The sequence below is a fragment of the Diachasma alloeum genome, unplaced genomic scaffold (genome assembly GCF_001412515.2).
Source record: "Diachasma alloeum isolate Michigan unplaced genomic scaffold, Dall2.0 Dall_scaffold_00180, whole genome shotgun sequence".
Classification (NCBI taxonomy): Eukaryota; Metazoa; Arthropoda; class Insecta; order Hymenoptera; family Braconidae; genus Diachasma; species Diachasma alloeum.
The window spans coordinates 2,190,743-2,205,332 of NW_021680346.1; the positions used below are offsets into that span (position 1 = coordinate 2,190,743).

Sequence of the window (14,590 nt, forward strand, 5' to 3'; positions counted from 1 at the left end):
GACATTACCTACCTAACAGTCCCGAGCCTTCCCAATTATCTCAGTCTCAATAAGCCCGTGAAAAGGCACATAACTAACATTTAACGCAATTTTATTTCGCCTTTTGATTCAATGTCAGGGTTCATTTCAAAGTCGGAAAAAATCCTTGCAAAGTGAAAAAAAAAATTTCGAATTCACTCCTTTTATCCAATTCCGCTAAATATTTATATCAATGCCCAAGTGGGATTTGAAATCCATTGTCTTAAGAACAAGATCGTTAGCTCAATCTCGCCATCAACAAAAACACTCTTGAAATGAATTCACAAAATTCAAATAAAACCTCTTGTTCACTTCAAAAGCCCCATTTACCCGTCCATTCGCTATTTTCCCAGCTCAACAAATTATTTTTGCGACATTAGCAACCCAAGAGTCCCGAGCCCTCACAATTATCCCAGTCTCAAGCCCCTGAAAAGGCGCATAAGTAACGCGCCACCCCCGATATTAGCATTTAGCGCAATCTCATTTCGCCGATTTTGCCGTACAAGTGATGCCAAGATTAAAGAAATCCCGCGAGCGCAAGAGATAAAGCCGGTGGAGAAAGGGAAACGGGAGAAATGTGACTGCTACACACTGTAATAACGAGTGCCGATGCTCGTGCGCACACGCGTGCCTCTCGCCAGCATTCGGCGTGGCTCGGGTGATGTCGGCTCGTTGTACGGGGGGGGAACGAGGGACGCAGGATTGGATTCTAAGCGCTCCAATAGACGCGCGGAGGGGCAAGAGCGGTGTAGGGGTGATCTTGCTGGAGTCCGCGTGTCGTTGACAGCAAGAATAGGCCCGTGCTGTGGCCAGCGCCAATGAAAGCAGTGGTAGCCGGTCTCTCCGTGTGGCAACATCGTTCCGTGTTGTTAGTTTTGTCGTGTTCCGCGGAGCAATTCGTAGCAACTGACACGATATTTTGATAATATTTCGCGATTTTCGAGTGTTTGGGGACTGTGACAGTCACTTTATCGAGTCGTATTGTTCGTACGTGATTTTTTTGTCAAGTTAATCAGTGAATTTGTTTGTTTATGTTGTTTGTTTATGTTCAGAGGCGGAAGGTGCGTGATTCAGTGTGAAAAACGTGAGTTCTTATAGGTTTGGAGGGCTTTTTTTCAATCAGTTTTCCACGGACTGGCGAACGAGTCTTCTACGGCTGCATCAACCGGCTTTCGAGGTTAGTTCGTAGTTTTTTTTATTCATTTTTTTTGGGTAATAGGCTTGTGGGATTGGGTTGTAATCTTTATTTACTCGGTGATAAAGTCTTGATTCTCGTGCTGTTGCGGTTTTATTGCGAAATGGAGAGGAGATTGTGGAGCATAGGCTGGTGGCAGATTGTGAGGCCGGTGGCATTTGGGAAATTGCGGGGTTTGAGGGGATCTTTAATGTGGCCGTGAATCAGGGAGACAGGGTTAGTGGCTGATGGCTGATCGTAAAGGCTTGCGTGTCCTTGATATCGGGTTTCAGGAAAATTCGGAAGTTATTGCGGGGTTTAGGGTAGATGAGGAGTGCTCCGGACGAGTGAAATGGCTATTTGGAGCGGGAAAGGTCAGGGATTAATGAACTCTTAAATCGGAAATGTTTGTTTACTGAAAGGAATGATTTGAACTAATTAAGTCTCATTTTAACGCCGGAAATAATATCAGAGATATGAAAAAAAAATTTACATTCACACGTTCGGTGTTGGGTTATTTATCTATTGATAAAGAAAAATTAAATGCTAATTGGAGTAGGGAGAGGTCGGGGAAAATTAATTCAGTAGCGAAGTGGTCAGACGGTTTAAGTAGATTTTGGCTATTGGCCAGTTTTCAATAAATCTCTCGAAATCTAAGGGAGATGGCAAAATTTGTCTCAGGACCTTTTTAGTAACACTCAATTCGCTCGACAAAAAAGGTCATTATGAAAATTTCGCTATCTCCTTTAGATTCCGAAATATTTCTGGAAAACTCAACTAAAGACCAAATTGACTTAAACCGTTTGACCACTTTGTTACTGAATTCTGTTGAATCTTCATATCTGTTGTATTGATTGTACGATTTGGATGAGTCAAGGTTTATTTTAAAGCCGGAAAAAATATCAGCGAAATGAAAAAAAAATCTTGTAAATTCACTCTGTGGAACTTGAGTTATCTTTATCTATTAATAAAGAATAATGAATGCTAATTCGGAGTAGGAAGAGGTCAGGGAAAATGGATTCTTTTGAATCTTCAATAACTTTTGACTGAATGGTACCATTTGGATGAGTCAAGGTTTATTTTAAAGCCAGAAAAAGTATCTGTGAAATTAAAAAAAATCTTTTGCATTCACTCTGTGGATCTTGAGCTATTTTTATCTATTAATAAAGAAAAATGAATGCTAATTTGGAGTAGGAAGAGGTCAGGGAAAATGAATTCCGTTAAATCTTCAATATCTTTTGATTGAATGGTACGATTTGGATGAGTTAAGGTTTATTTTAAAGCTGAAAAAAATATAAGCGAAATGAGAAAAAAATCTTTTAAATTCACTCTGCGGATCTCGAGTTATTGACCTGCTGGAAAAAATGAGGTGCTAATTTGGAGAAGGAAAAGGTCAGGGAAAAAAACTCTATTGAATCTTAAATTTCTTTTGACTAAATATTGCGATTTGGATAAGTTAAGTCTCATTTCAAATTTCGGGATTATTCTACTATTATTTCAATATTCATTGAGTCAAGGCCTCATCTGATATGCTTTAATTATATTCAGGTAGAATTGTGAATTTTCGTGATATTATAAAAGACATTAGAAGCTTGAGTAGATTAATTTCAGAACAGGAAAAATGATTAATTCTAGAATGAGAATGTTCTCAATATAAAAACCCAAATGTCCTCATTTCAAGAAAAAAGATTTCCTCAAGATAACCGTAAATGGATACTTATTTAAATACAGTTTTGCTGTAGGTTCACAAAAAAAATTATTTTTCGGAGAAAATCACTCTAGAATGAGTGGACACTGTTCATATTTCAAGAATGCGAAAAATCAGGAATTTTTTTACTGAAATATAGAGACTTTTTCCGCAGAGAAAACTAGAGACTTTTTACATTAATTTAATGTTTACTAATATTTTTCAGGGCAGAAACAATGAAATTTTAAATTTCTTTGAAACTAGTGAAATTCTAAATTTTTCAGCTGCGAATAGATGACAATTCCCCTATTTACTTAAATTATTAATTAATAAAAAATTGAGGAATATATTAACCTGGATTTCCTTAATTTCTATTCAATTTTCTTGGAATAATTGAACACAAATTTACAGTTTCCATTAATTTTTTGAGAATAGAATTCTAAATTTTCGAGATTAATTTTAAAACAGAAAAAATAATTAATTCTAGAATGAGAATGTTCTTAATAAAAAACTCAAATGTCCTCAAAGTTGTTACTGAAAACTGAAGACTTTTTCTGCAAATGTAGAAATAATTTAATGTTTATCAATCATTTTCAGGACAGAAAAAAATATGAAATTTGAAATTTCTCAGAAAATTCAAAGAAATTCCAAACTTTTAGCTGCAAAACATGACAATTCCCCAAGTTATTTGAATTTTCAATCAATAAAAAATTCAAGAATATATTTACATGGATTTCCATTCAATTTTTTTGGAATAATTGAACAAAAATCAACAGTGCCATGAATTTTCTCATCAAATTGTGAATTTTGAATGTAAAAATTCCTTGAAAATTCACTGGAATTATAACTTGATAAAAATATAAAAAAAGTAACTATTCGTTTTTCATCAGAGCCTGTCCCACTTGAATATCCTTAATACTTAATGAACCTGCGCATATGTAGAACCCATCGCGAGTATTAGGCTTCCGAATAAGATCGTTTGCTTCATTCTGAAAAAATAATTTGTTAAATTTCCTCAGAGTAAGCGAAAAAAACATGAAATTTTCAATTTCTTTAAAAATTCAGTGAAACTCCAAATTTTTCAGCTGAAAAAAGATGACAATTCTCGAATTTCCTTGAATTTTAAATTAATAAAAAAAATCAAGGATATATTGACCTGAATTTTCTTGATTTGCATCCAAATTTCTTGAAATAATTGAACAAAAATCAACAGTCCCATGAATTTTCTCATCAAATGGTGAATTTTCAATGTAAAAATCCCTTGAAAATTCACTGGAATTATAACTTGATAAAAATATCAGAAAAGTAACTATTCGTTTTTCAGCAGAGCCTGTCCCACTTGTATATTCTTAATACTTAATGAACCTGCGTGTATGTAGAACCCATTGCGAGTATTAGGCTTCCGAATAAGATCGTTTGCTTCATTTTGAAAAAAGATTTTTTTTAAATTTCCTCAGAGTAAGCGAAAAAAACATGAAATTTTCAATTTCTCTAAAAATTCAGTGAAACTCCAAATTTTTCAGCTGAAAAAAGATGACAATTCTCGAATTTCCTTGAATTTTAAATTAATAAAAAAAGTCAAGAATATATTGACCTGAATTTCCCTGATTTGCATCCAAATTTCTTGAAATAATTGAACAAAAATCAACAGTCCCATGAATTTTCTCATCAAATGGTGAATTTTCAATGTAAAAATCCCTTGAAAATTCACTGGAATTAGAACTTAATAAAAATGAAATAAAAGTAACTATTCGTTTTTCAGCAGAGCCTGTCCCACTTGTATATTCTTAATACTTAATGAACCTGCGTGCATGTAGAACCCATTGCGAGTATTTGCGGATTATTTTAGTCTTGACGGTCGTTTGAAAAATTATACCAAACAGCTATGCAGTCCGGTTCGCGCATTAACCATTGGTATAGGTCATTTTATAACCAGTGCTAGGTGGAGGGTGCACGGAGGTAACGACCTTTGCGAGTCTATAGTACGTATTAGTTCTACAAGTTCATCGGCACCTCATCATCCTTTGGTTTATGTAACTCCACTTCACAGCGAACCGTGGATAATTTTTAATTCGCTGTTTATCGCTCGACACTTTTACCTGCTGTTTACGACAGCTTCGAATGGAATATAAAGGATCTTCCCTAGTTTTCTTGTTTACAGCCAACAATTTTATGCCCTTCAACTGAAATTCGCTTCTAAGAAGTGAATTTTTTATTGACAAACCCAAACTTTGGAATTTCATATTCATAAAATTGCGTTGCGATTAATTCGAGCGATGCGCAGACGTTGTTTTTACGACACCATCGAACAGACATGGCTGTAATTAAAATATCTTGCCTCTAATTTAATTTACATAGTCGTTGAAAATTGTTTCCCCTTGTGCTGTGAAAAGACCCTCGGCTGGCTTTGAAGGTGCAATTACTCTCGCTATTTCATCGTCACAAGTGAGCGTGGTGTCATTAAATAATATGTAATGATTTATGTTGATGACAAAACTGGGGAGAATGATTTTTTAAATTGGGGCGAGGGCACGATGATTTTTTTTTCAGTGAATTCCGGGTTCATGTACTTTGTCCATTTTTATTTATATATTTTTTTGTTATTGTTTTTTGTGCATTTTTTAAATTTCGCAAAGAATTGTAAAGTCTAGATTTTTTAGAAGTTTTGAAGGTTGCGATTTTCTGTTATGAATAATTAATATACAATTCTGTAGCGAAGTGGTAAAACAGTATAATGAATATCTCGGAATCTAAGGGAGATAGCAAAATCTTTATTATGACCTTTTTTGTAGATCTGATTGAGAGCTACAACAAATGTAATTACGAAAATTTAGCTATCTCCCTTAGATTCGGAACTATTCCTCAAAAACTCCACTGAATTAATTTTGCACCCTAAAAATTATTATCATTTTTTCTTTCTTATATTATTTTTGCTGTCCCGCCAATTGAATGAAAATGTTGATCATAGCTGTTATTAAATAAGAATAAATCGGTTTTTCTTTGAACTTTAGGGAGAAAGCAACGTTTTGATTTTCAGGGACGTATTTCTAATTTTTAGAAACCTGTCACCAAATTTTTTAGATAAAAATCATTGATAATCAGACTCATTCCAGTCAGTGTCTGATATCACTCATAATTGGTGATTGGTGTCTGAAAATTAGTGACATGTCCCTAAAAATTCCGACTTTTTCTCTGCGTTTTTTCTGGTAATTTTCAACTAAAATGAAATCGACGAAATTACAGCCTTCAAATCGATTCCAATAATTTCTTCAAGACAAAAAATGGCAAAAATGCGTTCTTAAAAAAGCGTGGGCAATATCTCAAATCAAAAATGGGAACTCGAACATGGGGGATATANAATTTCTATGGAATTGAATGGGGACAGTTCAATGACCTTATTCACATAATTGGATTAGCCAATTTTGAACCGTTTGGAGAAAAATTATAGAATCTTTCGCGGAAATTCATAAAATGATTACATCTGCAATTTTTGCAATTGATATGACCTTTTATCCTAAATGGTTGATAAATAATTAACTTTCCACCTTAAACCTAGTATTTTTGAAATCACAAAACAAATTTCCTACTGAATTTCGTAAATTTTATAAATTTCATTCGGAAGGGAATTTTTGAAAAAAATAATGAACGTTAAAAAGTAAATTATCCTTGCATAAATTGATATAATTCCTTCAAACAATGAAAAAATTGTAACATCAGATTCGTTCATGCATTCGTTCATCCTTTCTAAAAAAAGCAAGTGCAATATCTCGAATTGAAGAGGAGAACTCGAACATGGCGGATATCTCGACCGAATGGAGAAAGTAAGGCGGTTTTCATGAGTACAATCGTCTTGCGTTGAATTTTCATGAAGGCCGCCTAACAAACAAAAGAGAATTGAATACCATTCTATGAAACATGAATAACCGAATCATAATTGTCCAAATCATTTAGGTCAAAGGAAAATAGAATAATTCTACTTTCTTAATATTGCGTTTACTAAGGTTTTCTTCGAACAAAGTTGATTAGAATTAATAGCTAGAATTATGAGATTATCTCACATTTTTGACGTTAAGGATAGGAGAATCTGAATGCAATATAGTGACAATTTCCTCAATTCTGATTTTGACCAATCAGAGTGCAGTATTCGGAGTCACGTGACGCGTTTCACACTGATAATTTCCTCGACTGCAGGGAAATTATCAAACTGATAATTTGAAGAAATTGAAGAACTGAGAATTGAAGAAATTGTCCTCCGAATACCCCTCGACCTTCAAAATTCATCGGTATTTCCCTCAAGTTTTTTATTTTAATCTGCAAAACTGATCCCTCTCGTTGCTATGCAACAAAACATTCGGGAAATATCCGATAATTTTGAAGGTCTTGGGGTATTATAGCTGAAAATGATGATCGATTTTTCCACTTTGAACAAATAATATTAATATCCAAATACAAAATTTCTAATATGAATAAAAAGAAGCTGTGACTCAATATTCCAAATGAAGTTTTAATTTCTAATTTGGTGCTGAAAACACGAGATGACAATATTCTAAGCACAGAATTATATTAATGAGATGAATAACAGATTAATTGAATTACCGTGCGAACTAACTAAAAATTGATAACAGTGTGGGCACGCACTTTTACCAGAGTATCAACAACCATTGAATTCCAGAAGTTCACACTCTAAAGTGTGTTCTAGAAGGAATTGAATTGTAATTATGATTAAAATCTCATTCAGTGAGCATAGGAATTGGAACATGAGCAAATGATTTGTTGTAATATGAAAATTTAACAGGTGATAAATTGGGACATATGATTCCCATCGGTCGTATTGCTTGTTGCAATGACAATGATTATAAACAATTAATTTAAAAAAGGATGTCGAATCTCACACGAAAAAGGGCACCAGTACCCCGCGTCTAAAATTTATTCCGTGCATTTCATTCCATATTCGGCTTTCATTTCTTCCCTCTCCGCCATTCCCCGTCATCGCCACTCGCTCTCGCACGCTCGTGCCTCCTCCCTGTCTGGGATTTTTCTCCCTCAACGTTTTTTTGTCTCATCCCCAGTCTCGTCACTTTTCTTCACTCGCCGAGAGTTTAGTTCCTCAACGTTTCCTCACTCCTCTCTATCTCTTCTCCTTTTGTTTCCTCCTCTTTTGTTGTTGTTGTTGTCGCCTCTTTTTTTCGACGAAAATTCAGCTGTGAGAATAACGAAGCTTGCGTTGTAGTTTGACGAGACTATCCCTTCAAGGGAGACAACTGACTTTCTTCTTCTCACTCCCTGCTCCATTTTCATGAAATCACGTTTTTCGCCTTCTTTTCTCCTCCTTCCCATCCGTTTCTTTCTCTGCGGATGGGTGAGGAGGTTTAAATACGTCGCTCTAGTTTGTCCTAATGGGCCTCTGATACCGGCTGGTACGAAAACTGGGTTGGGTGCAAGTTTCACGACGATTCCACGCCAACGGAAAAGACGTCGAACGAGTTTCAATGAATTTCGCCAAGTTGCCTTTAAATTACAAACCTCTGCAATGGGCGGTAATCGGTGGGGGAGAGAGGGGGGGGGGATATTTGCGATTTATCTTTTTGGGAGTTTGCAACAATTCAGAGTGTCACTAGAATTTTTATCCGGTTATTTTAGGAGATCAGAGAATAGGAAACTTGCATGCAGTTTTTTGACTTTTTTAATCAGATAATTTTTTTCAACTCATACTTCGTTGTAATATGTCATGTTTTGTCTTTCATAACTGTTATTTTGTCCCTCATGACCCTTATTTTGACCCTTGAGGTCCTTAATTTTGGAGTCTTAATTTTGAGTACTAAATTTTCTTCACAAGAAGTCGATTTAAATTTTTATAATATAGAGAGAAACGTTGCAGGTCTGAATTTGAATGCCAATATTGATCCGTTAGAAAACATTTCAAAAATCTGAAAACAAAAATTGGAGATTTTGCTTTTGAAGGAAGATTGATGGAATAATTTACAAATTGCAATTTTTGAAAATTACGAGCATTTTCTGTAAATAATTCATAAACAATGAATTTTCCATCATAAAAATAATTTGTTCGGAATTGTTCATGTGGCTGTTTTAAAAAAAAGAAAAAAAATGTATTAACGAAAATAGAATGTGTGGTGGTGCTGTGTAGCAATATGGTGAAGTCTACTTGTAACATCTAAAAATGATAGAAGAATAAAATACAAATAATTTAAAAACATAACACAAATAACAGGAATCGTAATAAGTTGATTCATAATGCGAATTTTACCAGAAATCGATTTCATGCCTAAATAAATAAGGTTTCCAAAAGTTTACACAATTTCAATTATTTATTTGTAAACAACGGATGTTAAAAAAAATGATTCTGTGCAAAACATGATTTTAATAACGCTGAATCTTCACTATTTTTCTTTTCAAATTTTTCTCACGAAATTTAATTAACAAATGTACTAACACTTGGATATCTTTAAATGATTCATTTTTCATTTCTAAATATGAGAAATAATTGAATTCTCTTAATATTTGATGGAGTCGAACAGATTTGCTTGAGGGAAATTAGTCAACTTGATAGAAAAAAATTTAATATCTTTCACAAAAATTTAAATTTTGTCGTGATGATCAGGAATATCCCTAGAAGAATTCGAACTCTTGGCAGGAAAAAATATAATCTATTGCACGACAATCATTTGATCTGAGAGAACTCCATAAGTTTATACCATAGAAAGAATACATTGACGAGGACAGAATATTTTTTTCCCAAAAAAAATTGTCTCCTCAAAATTATTTAGTTTTGCCAATAACACAGTTATCGGCAAGAAAGTTGTAATCTCTTGAAATTATAATTTGTTCCATGGAAATTATAAGTGTTCATTGGACAAAGATATACACTACTCAATAACATTCACTTAAGGATAATCGGGCGAGGAGGAAATATAGGAGGTGAGGCGGAGGGGTTTCTATTGTTTTCCTGCAGAAAACCAATCGCTGAACAAAAAAATTTTTCCCATTCGGATTGAAAATTCAGGCAATATTAGGGAGTATCTCCGGTTAAAAATTATTTTTGAAGCTAATCAAATTTATTTATATGTGTTACACGCATTGAATGGTTTTCAGATTGTTTTTTTTTTTAATAAATGAAAAAATATTAATCCATGCGAAAAAGTGGCAACATCGTCGGTAGTTTTTTTCCTTTTTCATCAGGAGCTGGTACCAATCACAACGCTTCATCGCTCTATCTCAAGAGACGTTTAAATTGACCGCGCTACCCCCACTCGATCGGTACTTGGGACGTTGCTGCTCGTTTGGGCTGCGTGCGCAGAAATTTCATTTTTCAGTACTTTTCTCGCTATTATTAATAAACAATGCTCCTAGGCGACAATCTTTTTCACTCAAAAAATCATTGATCACATGTTCTAAATGTGTCTAAAGTTTCATGACTTTGGCTGCATTTTTTCCTTGGGTTTTGCAGTTTTTTTGGTGATTTCCATAAGATCACGGGTTAAATGACCACTTTTTCAAAAATTCATAATAAATTAACCATGCTTCCCAGCATTCTGAAACTTTGCACACGCCTTTTCCATCATTTAAAGAATACGTAAAGAAAAATAAAAAAATGGCTGCTTTTTTTCTAACCCTCCGGGCTCGCCCGATTATCCTTAATAAAACCGGAGCCTTATATAATTCTCTGTAGAACGAATGTATTTACCCGAAAGACATATATATGTCTCACGAGAACAATTACTACTGCGAAAATTATCATATTTCCGTGGAAACTTTCTTTTTGTCCACAAGTAAATTGACTCAACACGACAAAAGATCTCTTCAGGGCAACACATAGTCATAGTTTCATTGATTTGAAATAAATTCATTCCCATCAACATTTCCGAAATTCCCAATGACTACTCCCCGAACAGAATCAAAAACTCTAGGTCATATAACCCATATAATTGTGACTTTTGCGCAAAATGGAAGATTTATCGTGTGCCGGGTGCGCGTTTTAACCTGTATCTGCTGATATATTTATAGTCCGTTGGACGTGAATTTAAATTTTAAATGACCCCCTCGACGCCTCCCGGCATACCGTTGCACGTCCACACGTAAACGCATTTATTCCTCTCCTCTCTTATCCCCGTTCACCTCTCGCTCTCCCTCTCTCTCTCTCTCACTCGCTCCTTCAGCCCGTTACAGCTGGAGTTATGCCCCGTCAAAAAGATTCGATACACCTGACGTGCTTTTTTCGAGAGGCGATCGTCGAGCCTGTCATTTTGGCTTTTCCTTTTTTGGAATCAATCGGTCGTGTATGTACTCGCTAATGCTCACTACTTTCAGATGGAAAATCCATCATGCGTTCTAGTGGACTTCAAATCAATATTTGATTATTCAACTATCGACTAGTGGAATTGCTCCCGGACAGTTTACGGTTTGTACTTTGGAAACGTATTTTTTTCGCTTTTCGTTACCCCTTTGAGGGCACATGCATCATCGATGGAATATGAATCTAAAATTCGTTTCGATGGAATACATTTTTTTTCGGAGAATGTTTTTTTTAGATAGTAAAAGTCGATTGCGACCGGATTTGAGAATAAAAATATTTGATTTATTTGTGACATTTTCGATAATAAAATTTTGTATATATTTGACTAACTGTTTTCAGGATTTTGTTGAATAAATGAAGGTCTGTTTCCATCGGGTTGTGGAATAGTTTCCGCGAATTCTGTTTACAGTTGCAATTGAAGTTTCACTTGGATTTATTTGTTCAGTTTTTCTTTCGATTTTTCCAAATTCTTAGAGACACGATTTAATTTGAATTGAATATGGTTTATTTTAATAGAATTCATACTTTTGTGAACATAATACGTAAAGTATTTATTCAAGCTTGAACTTGATTTTTATTTACATTTTTATTCCCATCCAATTGTGTTTTCTTAAATATAAATAAATGTTTCATTTATCCAAATAAAAAATTAATTGGTTAGATCAAATAAATCTTATGTAATTGAAACATTTCCACTGAAAGAAATGGAAAACTTTCAAATAATAAGTTTAAATTAATTGAGACGCAATAGTAAAAAGTTGAACATTATAAATAAATCATTTCCACAATTTTATTGAATCAATGATCGTCAGTTTTCAATTGGATAGTTTCCACGATTTATTTTGGATTGACTATATTTTTTTAATAGATTAAGTATTGATATGAAAATGACATGTCATAAAGTTTTTATTTTAGCTTGAAGTTCATTTATACTTACGTTTTTATTCACATCTAATGTGTATTTCTTAAATATAAATAAATGTTTCCTTCTTCCAACTAAAAAATTGATTGGTTAAATCAAATAATTCTTATATAATTGAAACATTTCCACTGAAATAAATGGAAAACATTCAAATAATAAGTTTAATTCAATTCAGACGTAATAGTAAAAAGTTGAATGAAATGAGAAATCATTTCCCCAATTTTATTGAATAAATGAGCATCCATTTCCATTAGTTCATTGAATAGTATTCGTGAATTCTCTCGACAATTTAAATTGTAGTTTCGCCTCGATGAGTACAAATATTTACGACATGCCTGAATTGACCGCATTACGAATCAATGCTGCCTCCGTGCACCGACTATGAGTTCTCCGAATGTTGAGCATTAAACTCGCATATAGTACTTCGGGTAATGCACTGTATAGCATATAGTACTTAACGGTGAATCACTAACAGTTGGCTGAGAGAGTATAGTACACAGATCCCATTGCACATATCGCGAGACTCGGGACAAACATGTGGTTAGACCGGTTGCCCTCTCCGAGTGTTCTCTCAGTTTGGTATTCTTCGGTTGTACTCCTTCGTCTCGTCCTCTGCGCCGGGAAAAAATTATCTTTCATTGGGAGTATTGGTTCTGGGAATTGAGGATGTTGTTTTTCAGGCGAGGTACTTGAGGGAAATTAACCAACTTGATGGAAAGAAATTTAATACTATTCATAAAAATTAAATTTTTGTCCTGATCATCAGAAATATCCCTAGAAGAATTCGAACCGTTGGCAGGAAAAAATATAACGTATTGTACGACAATCATTTTATCTGCGAGAACTTCACAAGTTTATACTATAGCAAGAATATATTGACGAGGAAAGAATATTTTTTTCCCAAAAAAAATTGTCCCCTCGAAATTATTTAGTTTTGCCAATAACATATTTATCGACAAGAAAATTGTAGTTTCCTCTTGAAATTATCATTTGTTCCATGGAAATTATAAGTGTTTATTGGACACAGATATACACTATTCAATAACATTCACTTGATAAAACCGAAGCCTCATGTAATTCTCTGTAGAACGAATGTATTTACCCGAAAGACATATAAATGTCTCGCGAGAACAATTACTACTACGAAAATTATCATGTTTTGGTGGAAACTTTCATCAAGTGATTTCAACTCTCCGGAATCATCTAATTTTTGTTTTCTAATATAATGTTCACAAATTGATTGCTTATCATGAATTATTAGAAGAAAGTGGGGCAAAATAGAACATTTATCCTCGTCAATAACTCGAGACTGGCCGAGTGAAATGAAACACTGAGAGAAGAAGTTAGCTCTGCTGAAAAACTATACGTTTCACGTGAGAATATTTGATGGAGTGGAACCGATTTGCTTGGGGGAAATTAACCAACTTGATAGAAGGAAATGTGATACCTTTCACAGAAATTAAATTTTTGTCGTGATCATCAGAAATTTCCCTGGAAGAATTCGAACTGTTGGCAGGAAAAAATATAATCTATTGTACGACAATCATTTGATCTGAGAGAACTCCATAAGTTTATACCATAGAAAGAATACATTGACGAGGAAAGAATATTGTTTTCCCAAAAAAATTGTCCCATCGAAATTATTTAGGTTTGCCAATAACATAGTTATCGACAAGAAAATTGTAGTTTCCTCTTGAAATTATCATTTGTTCCATGGAAATTATAAGTGTTTACTGGACAAAGATATACATTACTCAATAACATTCACTTGATAAAACCGGAGCCTCATATACTTCTCTGTAGAAAGGCATATAAATGTCTCACGAGAACAATTACCCCTCCGAAAATTATCATGTTTCGGTGGAAACTTTCTTTTTATCCACAAGTAAATTGATTCAACACGATAAAAGGTTTCTTTAAGGAAACATCATTTATGGACAAGTTTTTTCGTTCTCTTTTTTTCTTTTTCGCTTCATCAAGTCTGATAATGTCGAGGGGGTACTCATTCCATGATTGAGTGAAATCAAATAAATAAGTTTATTTAAATAGTCCGAAAGAAGGGTTTCGAGTTCATTGACTTCAATTGACTTCCGTGAACTCAATGATTTTCCGTGATTTCGCCATGACTTCAGGACGGACTAGCCCGCCGCCTACACCCCCATATCAACAATTCATAACAAAGTCCCTGACTGACTTGTTCGTCGCCAAAAAAAATGGCAACACCACCAGAACTTTGGTAACAGTAACCAAACAAAACTCCGCAATGCGTTTGTTTGTTGAACCATTGTCAAACGTATTACTGCTCCAACAATGGAGGTCCCAACAAACACGACAACAATACCACTCTCGATAACTTTTGCTAAATAAAAAAGCATTCAGTCGGCCTGACGTTTGTATTTGAACGCGCCTCGTTATGAATGCCCACGACTACTCATTGAGCAAAACTTTTTCTCCATTCCCCCCCCCCCCCCCCCCCCC

The 14,590-nt window shown here is 34.4% G+C and overlaps 1 protein-coding gene across 1 annotated transcript in view; it reads left to right on the plus strand.

The window, feature by feature from the left end:
* Positions 1-863: 863 nt before the first annotated feature.
* Positions 864-14,590, plus strand: part of LOC107045552 (putative polypeptide N-acetylgalactosaminyltransferase 9) — a 221,374-nt gene continuing 207,647 nt past the window's right edge. Inside the window, exon 1 of the mRNA XM_015267857.1 lies at positions 864-1,195. The gene's annotated coding sequence lies outside the window, so the exon portion shown is untranslated. The remainder of the gene's footprint in view (positions 1,196-14,590) is intronic.